Here is an 18,617-nt window from a genome sequence, read left to right as displayed (position 1 = left end):
GTAAGAAATCCCCAATTGCACAGAGTCACACACAAACAAGAACATGATAAAAATAAGTAGCAACAATGGACACAATCCAGAAAGCCACAAAGGAGCCAGGAGAACAATTTGAGAAACATGCTTGCTTAGTGGCACCAACCTCCTCACACATGTTTCTTTGTAAATGGTGCAGTGCTTGGATGGCAAAAGTCAATGTCCCAATTTCGTGGGATAAACATGAAGCAGGAAGCACCAATCTTGGCACACACCTCCTCCATCATGGTAATTATTTCTAACACAAAACGATGCTGCATCACCATGAGGCAGATTGCTCACATTTCTTTCTTGATCACATTAAGACCAACCTCAGTGCTGTTCATCATTTTAAGCATTTCCCATCCAGTGATTTTAAGACAGCGGACATTGGCTTTCGTCTGCATGGTGAAGAAGGCCTCCCATCGATATTTGTGAGTCCGAGAACAGTCCGAATTCTTCTGGAATTTCCTTGTATGGATCCCAGCCTAAATAATTTGCAGTTCTTTTTAGAAGGGCCTGATGCAGCAAGGTTGTCTTCTTCTTTAGCGGGTGCTGGTACAAGTCTGACAGTTCTTACCTGGAATTACCAGGGTAAGGGTGTATTTAGTGATGAGCGACCAAGTCTGTGCCATTGGCGACGAGTTGAGTGTAGGCAAACTTGCCGCACTGACACTACATATCAGTGTGAAGGTGGCCCATTGCATATCTGAAATGTTCAGGACTGTGTCACAGTTTTGATTCGTGCCCTGTGGAAATTTTCCTTTTACTCTGAAACATAAGGTATACAGCGTAAGTTTATTTATAATTAGGGGTTGCCACTTCCCTTCTAGCCAAGCCTCCGTATCCCAGAATTCCTTACATGGGGTGTCTAGGTTTTCGTACAGCCCTTCCCTATGAGACCCATTTCCCTTTGTATCTTTGAGTTGGATGGCTCTACACAGAACTCCATTTTGGGTTCTACTGGTTGTTAAAGACGAATGCCCCAGATACACTAAGGGCCAAATTTGGACCACAGATGGTAGCAGGAGAAGATGTGTTTTTGCATTGAGTTGGGCGTTTTACTAACTCTAAGAATCTCTTCCCTGGGAAATCACGGGTCAACCAGTATCCTCCCTTACGGTGCCCTTCCTGCCTTCCTTTCTAGCTCAGTTTGAATATCAGTAGGCTTGGTGAAAAGGTATAGATCAGTTGGGTTGGTCTTGTATCGGGTCACATTCATTACTACTCTGTGGGGTACTACCTTGCCGGGCTGGATTTTGGGCCTGACTCTGCATAGGTGTAAGTGGAGAAGGAAGAAGGCTACATCTTGGGACACATTAAATGTATCTGCGCCTACTGCATGCGGTATTATAGAACAGATTTAACACAACATGGCTGATGTCTTGGAGCCCGCAGCAGTCGTGTGCTGATACCACTTGTTGTGTAAAAGGGCACTGTGAAGCGCATGTGGAATGCTAGTGTTTGGGTTGGTATATCTATAAGTATCCTGGGAAAGTTCCCAAAGCAAGTGCTGTGATCATTTCTGAATAGACTCCATTTGGCCAGGTGGCTCTTTGACAGTGAGTAGGTGCAGCAGCAGCAGCACTCAAACTAGAGAGAGGATACATAGAAGTGCAAAAATACATTCTTGTGATTGAACATTACAGGTCTCTGATATGGAAACAGGTAAGATGTCTGTGGTCCTCTGGTTATCAGCTCTTTTCATCCAACAGTTTGATCAAAAAATTCACAGTGCAGTTTGAAAGTTTGATAAACACACTTTAAATCCGTGTTGAGGTGAAGACATGGCATTTGAAATGTGGTTCGATTGCAGACCTTTTGGATGAGAACTTGGTTCATTTGTTAGTTTGGAAAAACATTGCATGTGCCACGTTGTTAATGATCATTTCTTTGGGGTTCCTGTATATTGTGTTCTCCACACTACATTTACTCCTTTTCTGTTGGGGGGGGCACCAGAAGGTGGCCTTGGTTGTGGTATCTTTTTGATGGTTAAAAGCTAAAAGGGGGAATTTGGGTAATCAGGAAAATTCATCTATTTTATGAGTCCTTGTACTTAACTGGGTGCTTGGATTAATGTTTATTGGAGTGTTCTTGTGATTATAGGGATGGATCTATCAGTTTTTATCTAGGGTTTTATGGATGTCAGCGGTTTCCAAGACCATGTCTCGTCTGATATGTGCCTGGAAGCGTCATTGGTGCAGGTTGTTTTCAACCTACATGTGCGAGGGAATAAACAAGGAGGGGAATGTCGCTATTGAGTTTTGTATGGGGGTTGCAACGTGCCTCAAGATCACGTCTCCCTCGGCATGTGGCGTGCAACATGCCTCTCCCTTGTGACGCCAGATATCTCGGTTTCACCCTTTCTCTAGAGGCTTCTCTTTTTGAACTAACTTTGGGCTACTTTTGTTTGGTTTTGGGCACATTCCTATATTTAGCGTTATCTACAGATGGTAGCAGGAGAAGATGTGCTTTTGCATTGAGCTGGGGGTTTTACTACCTCTAAAAATCTCTTCTCTGCCCTTCCTGCCTTCCTTTCTAGATCAGTTTGAATATCGGTAGGCTTGGTGAAAAGGAATAGATCAGTTGGGTTGGTCTTGTATCGGGTCACATTCACTACTACTCTGTGGGGTACTACCTTGTTGGGCTGGATTTTGGGCCTGATTCTGCATAGGTGGGGCATGTCGCTATTGAGTGTTGTATGGTGGTTGCAACTTTCCTATATTTAGCGTGATCTGCTATTTCACTTACGCTATTTCACTTACTATGCAGCCTGAAGCTGTGATGGACTTTGTGGATTCCCCTCTCCCTGGTACCCACTCTCCCTCAGACCAGGTCTTCTCTGTGGTATTTGGATCTACGGTTCCTAGCTTGTGGCTAGTAACTTCCCACTAGCAGGCATGCTCCTACCGCTATTTCTTTGGAGGGGTATGGCACGGTGACCAGACTTTGGATATTCAAAAAACACAAAGGAAAGATAAAAAAAATATTGCTGAGATCATAAGAACGTGGGGAGCCTTTGGTCAACACAAGAAACCTTGCCGAACTTTGCCTAGGGATGATAATTGGTGGACCGGGACTGCCCCACAACTCCGGGACATCTGACTAACCTGGTGATAGGCTCGACGCTGTGAGGGCACTTTGCAACTTATTGGCTCTAGTGAATGGGCTGTGGAAGTTGTGGGATCTTCACTATCCCAGGTGTACAGGAATCCTGGATCCCGCCAATTGAGGACAGCTTTGTTTTAGAACTCAAAAGGGGGTCTCCATTTAGCCGGAGTCTTCTAGTTTTTGAGGATGCTGTTGGTACTTCATGCTATGAAGGGTCCTGGGCCAAATCTCTGAGAAAGAGCACCTTTCAACCTGGTTATTGGAACCCATCCCTATTGACTTTGGATGCAGGACGCTGGGTGCTTGACTTTTTAGTACTTGGTCTGGGAGCTGCCTCGCCCCCGCGTCAGACTGCCCTCCCCCTGGGTTGTCGCAACCAACCACGCCCTGGGAGATCAACAGGAGAGTGGGGCCTTGTTTGCTTAGTGGCAGACTGCAGTGAGGATACCCGATCGGCAGAACACAAATTGTAACTCTAAATCCCCAGATGCAAGTACAAGTTCAAGGCATAGTGTCTGAGGACTGTCTCAATTTACAATCGGTCTAATACATACTTTTATACAGCTCATTGAATGCAATAAAATGTTTCTTGTGATCCTTTTTGGTAAGGAATGTGTACCTCTGACTTTGGAGCCATAATTGTAGGTATTGGATGAGGAATTCATGTGGGCCGCAACCTTGCGTGGACACAATGTAGCGGGTAACGTGTTCAGATGTCCAGCATGGTAGCACATGATCACTGCATGCACTGTGTATGCTGTGTCTTGATTGGCTAAGTGCTCCTAACTTCTTGTGACATCTGACTTTATGCTGTTTTGGGAACGCGTGCCTCCCTCTCGCCATGTGTGTTTGCTGGTGCCAATCTCCATGGACCATTGTGGTGTCACTGCACTTATCTGTGGGATCGATCTGGGATTCCTTGTTTGCACATCTGTCTGCTGATTATGTGCCAACTCACCTGTGATCTGTCAATCAGTGACCTCAGGCCTGGGTCTCAGGGCCTGCCTAACTACGTGTTTCTGAGTTTAGGGTTGATATGGAGTTTACAACAGGCAAATTCATCAATAAAGATGACATTTTGTTGTTATAGATGAATGTATCGTTATTTATATTGACATATTATCACCTGAGGAGGTGCCCCAGGCTGCGCCAGGTCTGTCACTGCCCTATGTGCCAGCTCAACGACAAAATAACTGAAAAGGTCTATTGATTTGCTCAAAACAGTGATCTCCCTTCTGCACAATCTTGGAAGCCCAGTCTAACAATTATTGCGACAGGATCTCCCCTCTGCATCTTCTGCTCGGGACCTCCAGTATCTCTGTCTTGGCGAGGACACCAGTGATTTGTTTTTGTAGAAAGACCATTTACAACTTGAGACCGCCAATGGTCTCATCAGCAGCATGCACTTTCTCTGAGACTTTGTGTAGATCTGAGTGGAGTAGATTGACCTCTTTTAACACCATTTCTATCTTCCCCTCCAGAGTAACCCTAGAGGCTTGGATTACCATCAAAAGTTCTGCCCTGGAAGGTTCCCCTGCTGGTAATTCCAGACTAGGATCATGGAGAAAGCTCCCTTAGCTTGTCTGCCTGTGATTGCTTATCTGGAGCGCTGTATAGTGCTCAATTGTGTTACCCTGACAGGGGGCATGAGGCCTTCACTTACTCATGCTTTCCATCAGTGACAACCCCCAGGTGAACCCCGGGCGGGGTAAAACAGCACAGCAGCAGCCCGCTGGAACAGCAGAATCCCTGGGTCAAATTGGAGCCAAACCACTCGAAACACTGCCAGGCAAGGTGCACTCACCATGCGCCTTCAAATGGCCTCTTAGGATACATCCCCAAGAGGCAGCCAGAAACAGGTCGCACCAAGGGCTATGTCCAGTGGGGGGTGAGATCTATACTCTTTGGAGGCTGTTCATCCCAACATACAGTCAGGCCGGAACACGGTGCCTCCTGGGGCCCACCGATAAAATCACTGAACCTGAGCCAACCTTATCCCCACCAGCTGCGAGAGTAGTGAACAGGTCTATGTTCCCTTGTGGCCAACAGGCATCTCAGTTTATCTCATTAGGCACAACCGATCCAGCGCATGGGCCCTTAGCACCCCCATTGAACTTCATCTCGGCACTCCTCCCAGGCGCCGTCGGGCTGATTAACAAGGCCATCACAAACTCCCCTCACTCTCTCATGGAGCTGCTGCTATACCCCTGGAGCCTCCTCGTTGGTCTGAGGCTCTGCTGTGCAGTGTGATACCCAACTACTCCCGCCGACAATGCGGGCCAACCATGCCCAAAGAAGATCGGGACACCAGCTCCACAGAGCCCCGGTTGCAGTCGAACACTAGGCCATGACTTCCAGGTCCCTCGCCAGACCTCCAGGGTTAGCCAAGATATGTCTCAGGTGTCCACGGCCACACCTCCTGCCAGATCCAGGGACAGCCACACTGCACCAGCAGGGACATGGCACCTGCAGGCAGCCTTTCAGACAACAGCTGGGCACAGAAAAATACCAAGCAGGCCTCACAGCATCCTCGAGCCAGGTATGCCCTCTGCAGTCACTCCCGATGCCACAGTGAGCATCCACTGTCGAAATCCAATCGATCACGGTGTGGAGGCGAGAGATGGAATCCTCAGTCAATCCCCACCAGGGATCAGTAAAAATCAGCCAAGAATGAACAGGATTAGACAGGATATTAATGGGCCAGTGAGGATCTCCTCAAGGATGTGTCCTGTCGGCCATCTTGCATGGCCATGCCCCTGCAAGGTGTCCATCTTTGATTTTTTTTTGCTTTAAATAAAATTATTCCAAGCCAGGGAGGCAGAGGAAATTGACAGTGAGAGAGCACATAGGCACGATAAAGTAATTTGGCAGCTACCAGACCCTTGTAAAGGCAAACAATAAATAAATACATGATAAATAAAGCCTGTAAAAAGGAAAAAAATATAAATACATGAAAAATAAAGCAGAGGCCAGATAGATAATGAATGAAGTGGTGCAATCAATCAATCCGGATTGTGATAGCTCTGATAATCACCTGGAAGGGTATCTAGGCACTTGCAGGTCCCAGAAGGCTCATTCGAACAGGCAGGTCCTGAAGGCCCTTTAGAATTCCGTAAGTGAGGTGATGATCCTGAGCTGCATGAGGAGGCTGTTCCAGGTCTTTGCTGTGATGTAGGAGAAAACGCTTCCTCCACTACTACTTCAGTGGATGCAAGGAGTGTGGGCGACTGATAGGGAGGCGGAACATAATCTTCTGGTTGCACTGATATGGCGTATTAAAAAAAGAATAAAAATAGTCTTTGAACATCAGCAATAGAAGGATATAACTCATGAATTCAAACATGATGTAAAGAATAAATGCTCCAGCAGTGGGGCACACACAAGAATAGAAAGGAAAGACATTGAAAAGCAAGAAGGGAACTGAGGTTGACAAGAAATTCGCTGATCCAATACTGAGTCTATGTATTGCAATGCAGACAATAAATCATCAACATAGGAGTGAACTAAATATCAGAAAATTAATAAATTATAGCTAATTAGCTGCTGAAATGTGGAGCCCATGTCTAAGAATTTTAAGTTAATTGAAATCTTAATTGCTGTCACACACTAATGTTCCTTTTTGTATTCTGAAATGGTTAGGTAAAACATTTCCTCAAATCAGACTAGACAATTGAATGGCAAATATTTTCTGTAACCTGAACAATCTTCCTCAAGATCAATTAGTAACCTAGGAATCCATTTGAAAAAATGCAGCTTTGGTATACTTAATTGAGTAAATATCATTACCCTTTCAATCTTTAAAATGGGAAGAAACTTAACAGCATGTTATTAAAGCTCTTTAATTTATCATTTTAGACTTTGGGGAATAGTTAGCATTTATACATGGCCCTCACTTGAATTCATTTTAGAGACGACAAATGGGGTATAGTTACTTTACAATATCCTGGACTCTTTTCTACTACAGTCCTTAGATTCTACAAAATAAGCACCTTTTTTGTGAAGCATGATACAGTAAGTAAAACCATAAAAATTGAAAATTCTCTCATTTTCAGAACTGAAGATCACTATGGTCTCCCTCAAGGAGAATTGTGGAACTGCTTGAATCTATATGAAATCCCAGTATGGTGTTTGGTAAACTAAGATTCTGACATAGTTCTACAATGTTTGCTTTCCACCCATAGGCAACACCAGTGAACTTAGTCCAATGTACCTACTCTGAATATGAAAGACAGGTCATTGTAATCTAGCACATGGGTATTCGCAAGGGGCCGAATGGTATGGTCTGTGACGTGACCAAGGGCCGCATTGATGCCAGATGGATGCTTGCAGGTTGGGGGTATGTGGGGGGGTATTGGGGGTTAAGGTGAGTGTAGGGGAGGCAAGGCATATACATCTAGTTGCTGAATTGCACAATGTGAAGCCAGAAAACATGTCATTCATCCACAGCTTTACCAAATTATGTGATCCTAAGCAATAGTTTGATTTCACGTCTCCTCCTTTTTCTTCATTATCACATATACGAGGACCTAGAAATTCAGGAAGACAAAACTACCCAACAAGGCCAATAGCTGCCCCCTTGCAGATTTATGAGCAAAATGTAGTGAGATCTTTATGTTTACTCTTCCAAAGCACACCACTTCATCCTCTGTGACTTGATATGGGTAGACACACAATTGTGGACAAAGCTAGGCTATTTTGGTTGCGTCTCAGGTAAACTCCTGAGCTTTCCCTTTATATGGCAGCGTTTGATGAGGTTTACAAACTTGATCGCTTTAAAAAGATTAGGTGGTATAAGGAAGTCAGATTACTATTATTAGCGATAGGCCAGGGAAGTGCTTGAGATGGTAGAGACGCAAGTCAATTGCCTAGCAAAGAATTGGTTAAATTTCAGTACTGCAGTTGAGTAGCATAATCGTTTGTTGCACAATCATCAGTTGGTCGTCTTACTATGGAATTCAAAATACAAAGCACATTTGAGGCCTACTTGAATTTTATTACCATCCTGCAGGATAAAAAACTGTACATTCAGCTTTGATTAGGCAGTCTTCCCGTTAATTCCTTCACAGCTACTTGGCGCCAGCTCTCGTCCACTACCCAACATAGTCCGGGCTGTTCTGCAAATGCTGAAACATTTGGACACATTTTCTTTGCTTGTCCACTTTTTACTATCCAAGACTTCAGTGGCTATCCCCAGTTTTCAGGTCATTAGGAACCCGTTGCCATCAGGAAGCACTCCATATCCTTAATTCAGACTGAAGGCCTTTTGTAGCATGTGGTGTTGCAAAGTTTTTGGGTGAAATGTGGATAATCCAAAGGTTTGCATGCATGACACGATAATCTGCTTTCTGTAATTGCTATAAAAGAGTTATACTATGCTTTTAATACCCATGTAATGCTACTATTTGTAAATTGACCAAATCTGATTATCTTCTGATCCCTTTCTTAAATATGTAATACATGTTTTTATAATATTAGTCGATTTTATTCTTTTAGAACATGTTTTATTCCTTCAATGGTGTTTAATAACCTTTTAGCATATATGTATTGATTAATGATGGTTTATTTAATGTGTAATGATAGATTAATGTATTACAAGCATTTGTACTTTAATGGTCATAATGACAAAATAAGGTTTAATGAATGAGATTTCACTTCTCCTCCTTTTTCTTCATTATCACATATACGAGGACCTAGAAATACAGGACTTCAGGTTGCACACTGTACAAAACCTCCTCCTGCGTTTGATTTAATAAACTATAATGTTTTACTTGTGTAATAGGAACCTAAAAAGTGCATATATCAACAAACTTGCCTCTTTAGTTCAATATTGCCATTGTTGTCAGGGTGAGGGGAAGAATTCATGTTCACTTTTAAAATAATACTTCTCAATGCACTGATATCATCTGATGTACTATAGTGAAAAGACTCTCCATATTAATTAAATACACTTTTTGAATTTGAGACTTTATCATATTTTTACACTTTTGCTGCAAGAGGCCCTTAAAAATGAAAATGCTCCTATAATTAAATGGTGCAGGACTCCATAATTACTTCCATTTCTTTGACACCAATTAACATTTAAATAAATACTTGCCCGTTTATTCAACATATTTTTTATTGTTAGCCCCTTCAGTGCTTCTGGTGCTGCGTACGACCGTTGGCCTGCGCAGCCCCGCCCACCCTTTAGGACGCCCGCACCGCGGCGGCAATTCCGCCGGGCTTAAGGCGGTAGCATCTCTCTAGTAAACAGCAGCTGAGTGCTTCTGTACACCAGGGGGCTGCATGTAAAGGTGAGGAGGTCAGCATACGTGCGGCACCCGGTCTGTACTTTGAGTGTCTTGTGTCCAGCACAACCCTATCCAATACACTGTTGAAATAGAGTCATTGCTTTAGGGTTACTAACAATCCCTACTAAGGTATCAGGGGCAATCTGGTAATAGAAACAAACCTATTTCTGTACTTGCAATGTGACACACACTGCACAAGAAGAATAGATACTGTATATAAAAGACTTTATTATGACAGGAATAACCTGTTTCTCCGTTCATCTAAAACAACTACACAGGAAATCATAAAAACAGCAAGGACTCATGTTATGAGTAATAAAAACAAAATGAACATTTCTAATATAGTTAAAATGTCATCTCAAGCCTAACACCCTAAAACCTACTTCTATGCGCTACCCTGAGAGAGCTTGGAAAACAAAGGAACTTGAGGTCTAGAGCTTCTTAAGGAGAAGCAACGCACTGCTTACCTTGTTGACAGTTACAGCTGTTATTATCTTCGAAGATGTGAAGGCAGCGTTTTCTGCGAAGGGCACACACGGACTGCAGTAGCAGCCTTCCCCAGAGACATGGTCCCATCAGCACTGAGCGAGAGGTTGCATCTTCGAAGCGCACCAGCAGTAGGTGAAACCAACTTCTGGCAGAATCTTGGGTGAAAATCTAGGTGAAGGCCTTCTCTTCTAAATAGTCAAATGGCAGTAGTAATTTATTAAATCTTATCAGAGATTTTAGTTTCTGACATAAGAGGACATCAATTCAAACTTCATTATTTTGACTATCTGTCTAACCTTTGCTCTAATTTGACCTAGACATGGTGACAAGCAGACACTTGACCCAAACTGGAGTCACATCAGGTGGTATATCTATGTCATCAGTCAGACAACCTGACACTTTCATGGTTCTTGGAAAGATTAATGTCAGGCGACATCTGCATCAAATGGCGGACATGACAATGAATCTGCATAAACGGAAAAAGATTGGGACCTCCATTATCTAAAATAGAGACCTCCAGGCAAAAGAGCCCAGCATACTTTCATGTATTAAATGTATATGTACATCATTATTAGTCCATATGCACATTAAAGTAGATTTACAACACACAGTTGTTTTCCCAAGATAAAAGTCAATACGATCTTGCAATATTGGAGTTCATTCTTTATTTACGCTCTTTAAAAGAAATGTGCAACCGCCAATGCGTTTTGTCTTCAATCGCACTTCTTCAGGGCTTAAGGTGTAAAATTTGCTCATTCATATATCTGTTGCCAGGATAATGTACCAATTAATTTGCAGATCATGTATATTTGAAATTACAGGTCTTATCAATTCATTAAATAAAGTGGATATTGTAACTATGTATGTCCGAACACATGTATTGTGTCAGTTCAAGGACTCATCAAAAAAAGTGTGTCAGTGAATGTCCTAACCGTTTCCATGCGGTCATCTGGTTCGACAAAGAAATGGTAACATGGCCTATGCAAAATAAAGTCAGATGAGTCGGACCTTAGGGGCTTTACGTCATTACATGTGCTGGCATTAAAGAAAAATGTCCAAAGGGCTATAACCTTCTTGTAAAGGACAATGTTCATCTGCCATCTAAAAACAGGCATGACTTGAAAATTATCTTGAATTGAATTACATTTCTTCTTAAGTTACCTCAGAAAAGACTGATCTAACCATTCACAGGTTAACACAAAAGCAAGTATCAATTTATAGGTGGTCCTAGTACAACAAAAAATACGGCACAGATTTTCCTGGACTACCCATAAAATGGAAATAGCTCGAATTACTGGAACACGAGGAATGCTGGATGTGCCAATCACAATATTTCTGAACGTTGGTGTAGGAAGGTGGAATCTGACTACATGGTTGCCCCCATTTTGTTTCTGGTGTTTTGATGGTTTTTGACTTAGTTTGGCTGGGATCATGCTATGCAGGGCCCCAGCCTATCTGCTTCCTCACTAAAATGATTGCATGTACTTTAGGTACACTTGAGTCCCTAGTATATGGTACCTTAGGTATTAAGGGCATAGGCACCCCAGAGGCCTACCAGGGGCTGCAGCATGTATTCTGCCACCCCTGGGAAGCCTTCCAAAATGGCACCACAGGACTGCTACTGCAGCTTGGGTAAGGTTGTGCATGCACTCCATATTAAGATATAGGTTACCTATATCTACCTTTAATAACTGACACATATAAGCCTATCAGTCACTCCTATGGCATGCCTTATCAATCCTGAAGGCAGAGTGCTTGGTTTTGTGTGAGAGGATGCCCATGCATGAGCAGGACCCCTCTGCAGCTTTCGGAATCTATTCTCTAAAGCTGTTCTGTGATGCAGCTAGACCAGATACTCTTAAGTGCATTATAACCTCACGGTAAATGCTAACTTTGGAATGGCTGCATGGAAACATGTTGAGTTTGGTGTCAAACACTTTGGAATCCTAACACCTCCCCCCCATCATTCCTGGTTTCGGGGGTAGAATTCCACCCTTCTAGAGGGAGAAGAAATGTACACACTGACCTAACTGGTAATAATTTAAAAGAGCCCTAACATCACAAAATGGATGCTGCAGCCACAGACACGAGTCTAACCTCCTCCTGCTGGACGAAACTCCGGAAGGGGAGTCCTGGACAATAGGTTTCCTGTCACAGGGAGGTGTAACCACCTCCCAGACATGCTTAAGTGTATTGGGGCTGGGTGGTTGCATTCAGAGAATGTTTTTCAGACAGTGCTGGATGCACACTTGGTGTCCTGTGCATACCCAGTTCCAGCCGGTTGCAGGGGCACTCAGCCCCTGCTCTGGTGCGAAACTGGACAAAGGGAAAGGGGTGTAACCACCCTTCCTCTCAGACCCTCCCATGGGTGAGACCCTATAGTATGTCCAACCCCTTTCTTGAGTTTAAGTAAGGGACCCCTGGCAACAGGACTTTATATTATACCTGGATGAAACTCTAACGCTAAATCCTGGAACTTAGACACACTACTAAAGATAAGAGGACTGAAGAATCTCCCTTGGGGTCAAGGAGTGACTCCCCTGCTCAAGCAGGCACCAAAAAAGCATCTTGCCGGTCTGCATTTCCGAGGCTCCTGCCGGACCCCGAAGTATTTGCGACTCAGGACATGGACTTCCAGACTTCTCAGAGGCCAACACGAGATCCCAGCAAAGCTGAGACCCGCAGCCCTCACAAGTGGTGTGGGACCGGAACTCCTGGACACCATGCACATTTGCAAGTGCATAAACCTCCCGGGCTTTCCTGAAGTTGGGCATTGGTCTACTAGTAGTCGAAGCCCGAGCACCATCTGCACCAAAGATTGTGGGCCTACACTCCGCGAGGGTTCCGTGGGCACGCTTCTAGCATTTCTGCTCAAGGCTTCTTCGCGATCCCTGGTTCGTCGACTGGTGGGTCCCCACAAGGATAATTTTACTTTCCTTTGGGCTTCCCTGGTTGCTCCAGATGTGCCCCGACTCCCCACCAAGTGGTGAGTCACTCAGACTTTGCTGGTCTGCACCGAAGTCAGTCTCTGCTTTCTGCATGGGTTGCTGTTGCCGAGGCTTGTTGGGTCCAATGTCAGGAGTGATGTCACTGACCATGTCATGAGTGATGTAATATGTGACGTCATCAGCAGTGCATTGCAGGCACGCAAGTTATAGTGAGTCCATCTAACTATAACGTGGGAATTTCAATGGTTTTATGTCAGTAAAATTTCCAGCTAACTATAACTGGTGTCAAACCTATGTTTTTTTCAGTGAATTGAATAGGTTTTTTAAATGCTAATTCCTAACTATAACTGGTGTGAAACCTATGTTTTTTTCAGTGAATTTCATAGGTTTTTTAAATGCTAATTCCTAACTATATATAGGGCCTCAAACCTATGTTTTTTTCAGTGAATTTCAAAGGTTTTTTAACTGCAAATTTCTATTGCTATCAAATATATTTTTTATAATGAATCCTATATTGTATATTTATGTAATATTATTTTTTATATGTATATATATTTTTTTTTTTGGCCCTGGAGCGCTCCCCGTGCGCAAACAGGTGCCTAAGATAGCCCTGTTGTAAAGGTGGTCTGCAAAAAGTGTGGTAAAGCTTACATAATGTAATACCATGCAATTAAACCCAAACATAAAATGCAGTTGGAATAACGTCCATTTCGGCATTTGTTTGTGGCGAAAGTCAGAAGGCTGAAATAGGAGCATTTGAAATATGGAATACTAGAAGGACAGCTTGCTAAAAATAAATATTTTAACAAGTGACTGAAACAGGTGTTGACTCCTAAACCCACGTCCATAAAGGTGTTGTAAAAAAGGAGTTTGATGTTGCAGGTGCTCGTGGCTGCTATGTCCGTGATGCTGACATCACATCCGATGCCTGTGAGCTGCTACTCTCAACATTGCTTGGCGCTTCGTGGGTCCGTAGATTACATTTTGAAGAGTTTTTGCTGATCCAGTCTGATGTCTGGGGATTAGGTTACTGACCGGAACCTGTGGGAGCTGCTCCTCCATAGAATTTCCAAACAGGAGCACAAATATTTCTATGATTCTATGATATATACCAAAGTTATTTGCTGCATTTCTAGTGCATATGTTCCAATGAGGAGAACATCATTGAGTAAATAATGAACATTTTGAGAAGGTTTCTTTACACATGAAAATGGGTATTAATTTAGACTTCTGTAGGCTGTTTTTTACGTCCTGAAGATGGTCTTAGCACGAAACATTGACACCACCCATTTTTACGTATTAACAATTTTTCTGGAAATGTTCATTGTTTACTCAATTATGTTCTCCTCATTGGAACAAATTTGAAATGGGTTAAAACAAAAGTGTTTATGAGAAAACAGTTGCTGTATAAATAATTTATCTCAGTCACATTTGTATGCATGTGAATTGTATTTATAAATGGATTTTTCTACATAAATTTGTATTTTTAAAGTATACACACATTTTTGCTTTTCTTTGTTGATACACTCGCTTTGAATGCATAAAATTGATTTGGTTGATTTGTTTGCTTTAAGCCACTAATTAGGGCTTTACAGATATAGTTCTTTGAATCAAGAAGATTTTCTGTAAAAATAAAACTCCCTTGTAGGCACGTTTACCCTATCCTGACCTTTAGAAGGTTGGCATTTTCCTGGCGTAGCTTTCTTTTGCCTGCAGTCTGTTCCTGGGACACATGACTGGGTGTAGTGAGCAGTTGGACTTTGTATATTCCCCACAGACACCCACATAATAGAGGCACAACAGCTGCACTTGCAGATCAATACGGTGTGCCCTGCCTTCATACTACATCATTGTGCATGTAGTCAGATTGGAGTCAGGGCAGGGGGCATGAAATTCCAAGCACTTCAAAGGGAATCTCTGGAACGGTCTCCCTACTCAAAAAAGGCACCAGGTGAAAAAATAGGATCTTCAGTCTCACTCCTCATTTCACTTTCTAGACCTGCGGAAGTCCCTCAGGGGACTGCCAGCTGCTGTGTACTTTAGAAGACTGCTCTGCTGCATCTGGGAAAACTGTTCTGCTGCCTGAAGCCTGCTTTGAACCCTCAGATACATGCCCTGCTGCTTGAGCTCGGCCCACTGCTTGAACCCAAGACTACCAGAGTGACTTGAAGGACTAGTTGGCTGCTCTTCTGATCAGGGCCTAAGGGACAGAAAAGGCACCAATCATGTTGAACTTGCACCTGAAACCAGCCTCAGTGAGCCCTGACCCTCCAAGTGGTGCCTTTCCAGTCTTGGACCCTTGGAAGTGATGCTATAGTTGCTCAGATAGACAAAATCGAAAGCCTGTGACTTAGGAAATTTTTGGCTAAAGAGTGCTCTAAGAAGTGAGAGGAAGCCAGGACCTACCTGCTCTTCGATCAACCGAAGGTGTATGCCCGGTCAGCCTGACTTCACGTCAGTTCCCGCTATGTTCTTCTCCGCAGAAGCAAATCCTGTTCAGCAGTTCTTCAGAGAAGGAGTATCCAGCCTCGTGGAGCTACAATGTGCAGCTTAGTCTTGCTAGGGTTTTTCGACTTCCAGAAACGAAACTAAGTCCGAAAGTGGAAATCTTCACCCTGATTTTTCCAGCAGCTCCCCGATAATGATGCATTTTACTCGGACACCGACTGCTGCCTTGCCCTGCTGAAGGTTACCTGTTAAGACATTTTCCCACAAAATTTCTACTAGGTCCGAGGTTAACAGTCAACCGGGCCCAATCCACTACATGTATCCAACCCGCTCCATATTGCGGTGGGCCGTTTTTTTCGCCTTTGTCCCGGTCTGATGCAACGAGATGACCATGGGTGGCGCTGTGATGTTTTTGGCACTAGTTTTTAACCTGAACGTTAAATATTCACAACTCCGGATCTACTGATTAGATTTTTGTTGTTTTGCTATCAAATAATTTATTAAAATGTACCTTATTTTTCCAAAGTAGGGTAAGATGTTTCTTGTGTTGTGTTTTCACTTTATTACTGTTTGTATAATGCATAAATAGTTCAAGCATTTCCTCTAATTTAAGCCTGACTGCATTTGTGCCAAGCTACCAGAGGGTTAACCACTTCCATGCTGATGACGGCCGGGAGCCATCATGTCACACAGTGCTCGTGTGCTGACGGCTCCCGACCGTCATGACCGCACCCGCGATCGGAATGTGCCACACAGGCGCAGAATCGCGGCCGCGCCCAAGGGGTTAAACCCCAGTTCATTTAGTTCAAGAGGAATGGAAGGTGCACTCATTGCAGAGTCAGTCAAACATCCAAGTTTGTTCCAAGGTTACTTCTTTTATTTAAACAATCTTTAAAACTGGCACACAGCCAACGCATTTCGTTCCCAATTTCCATTTCTCTTGAACATTTGGCTACTGTTGGCACTTCCGGATGGCGGGTGGAGGAAGTGTTTGCACCACTTAATAATAGAATGTACATAAGGATTTGATGTGCTTGACCCTGATCTGCCGTTTTCTCTGTTAGCCAGTTAATGTAGTGGCCTTGGTGGTTCATCCTAACCGGGATCGTGGCTTTGGCATACTCTCAACCAACAACCAAATTTCTCATATTGGTGATCATTGATGTGGTCTAGTACATGGGTTTGTGCAGTACTATACAGGGACTCTGTAACACAAAAATCCCATATAAATATTTTGACACCAGAGTTGACCTATTTTTAAATTTGTAAATAACCACGAGGGATTGAGAAGCTAGAAAGGGGTAACCTTCAGCCTCCCTGGATAGAACCAATAATTACGCAAGAGAGGGTTAGCCTGTCTGGAAATGAACTCTTAAGGTCCAAGAGGTCAGTTATCTGGTGTCAATCTATCTGATATTGGTGGGGGATCTGCACACAGGTAAATTGGGGCATCCCTGGCATCTCATGGATATATTAGTAGGATCTTCACCCACAAGTACCACCACAAGACCTATAATAACAGACCTGTGGCATGCTTCATCATCAGATCCTCACCCACTGCACCTAGTGTGAGCCGGTGGGCTCAACTCAGTTTGTAATTGGAGCTCTTCGTCTAAGGGATAACAAGTGTAAGTTAAAATTGCATTAAGGATCCTAATTTTTGTTTACTAGCAATGTCCTTTGGCGAGAATAAAAACAGTGAGATGTTTAGTGGACATAATGACCCTAATATCAATGGCTCAACATGTTTCAGGCTGTATCTAGTGCCACCAAGGGTCAGTAAGCTTTCATCAGGACCAGAAATGTATGTAGTATCCCTACGATATATAGTTGGTTACTACCAACTCTGAGTAGTAGTTTATACAAACATCATAAAGCATAGAGACCACATTGGACCTTTTCCTGTAATGGTATATGAAACAAAAAAGCACAATTGAATTTCTTTTAGGGGGTAATACTGATCACTTGATATTGTATTGTTTCATGCGCAGGCACACCTTGGTTAAGGTGGGCAACAGAGCATGTAGACACATGAGTTTACCCTCCAAAACATCAGACATGAACATATATACATATACAGGTGCACACACAGAAAGGTAAATAAAAGCAAATCATATTTGTAGATAGTGTTCAGCATGCACACACAGGTGTATATCAGAACTAAAGACCTCATAAAGCATACATATCGTTGATTAAGTTGGGCTTCATGAGGCAGTGGGGTGGACAATCTCTGTAGTCACACTCTGGGGGGATAAAAGTGATACTAAGATTATATCAAGAGCACATGGTCTCCAGTTGCATTTTAGAAAGAAGTGCCTTTGCTAGGAACTTATCTAGAGCACACTACCTGAAAAAAGGTGGAGCTCAGGTCACACCTCGAAATGTTGGGGTTACCTGGATGGGTCTGCATGACCACAAGTTTCATGGCTGCCCAGGGGAGAAGTCAAGTAGCCTGGAGCCTGGATGAATGGTGCAGACAGCTGTCAAGAAAGGGAAGGGCTGGAGGCGTGGGAAACTAGCCAAGATATCCATGGTACAGCAGGATGAGGTACAGAGAAGGGTGTCCTGAAGCCTCCCTAGGAGACCTGTCTGAGCTTGACGGATTGAAAATTGAGGGTGGTCCCACCAGGGTTCTGCAATGCACAGAAAGAGTACCTCGTGCTAGAGGGTATGAGGCAGGAAGCTGAAGCTCAAGCAGCAGTGACACTTCTGGAGATCACTTCATCTATTGGAAGAATGACCTCATGTATAGTGAGCCTAAGGTACCTATGCATGGGGCAACATGTGTGTTGGTGGTGCTCCAATGTTACAGTGCCTTCCTAATGACACCAGCTCTTGAGAGAGCCCTGACAGGACTTCTGGCACAGGTTAAGACCTGTGACAGGTTTACCTCCCACTTCTATTGGACCATGAATGTAGACATCCTCAGGTACAATATGCAGGACTTGTGTCACCTGCCAGGCCAGTGGGATAATCAATCAATCAATCAATCAAAGACATTTATAGAGCGCACTACTTACCCGTAGGGTCTCAAGGCGCTTGGGAGGGTGGGTGGGGGTGCCGTTACTGCTCGAACAGCCAGGTCTTGAGCTTCTTCCTGAAGGAGAGGTGGTCTTGGGTCAAGCGCAGGTCGGTCGGGAGGGAGTTCCAGGTCTTGGCGGCCAGGTAGGAGAAGGATCTTCCTCCTGTTGTCGCTCTTCGGATGCGGGGGACAGCGGCGAGGGTGTGGTTGGCTGATCGGAGGTGGCGTTTGGGAGCGTAGAAGTTGACTCGGTTGTTGAGGTAGCTCGGGCCTTGATCGTGTAGGGCTTTGTGTGCCTGG

The sequence above is a fragment of the Lissotriton vulgaris genome, chromosome 2_1, assembly GCF_964263255.1.
Source record: "Lissotriton vulgaris chromosome 2_1, aLisVul1.2, whole genome shotgun sequence".
NCBI classification, from domain to species: domain Eukaryota; kingdom Metazoa; phylum Chordata; class Amphibia; order Caudata; family Salamandridae; genus Lissotriton; species Lissotriton vulgaris.
Note: the sequence above shows the minus strand (reverse complement) of the source record.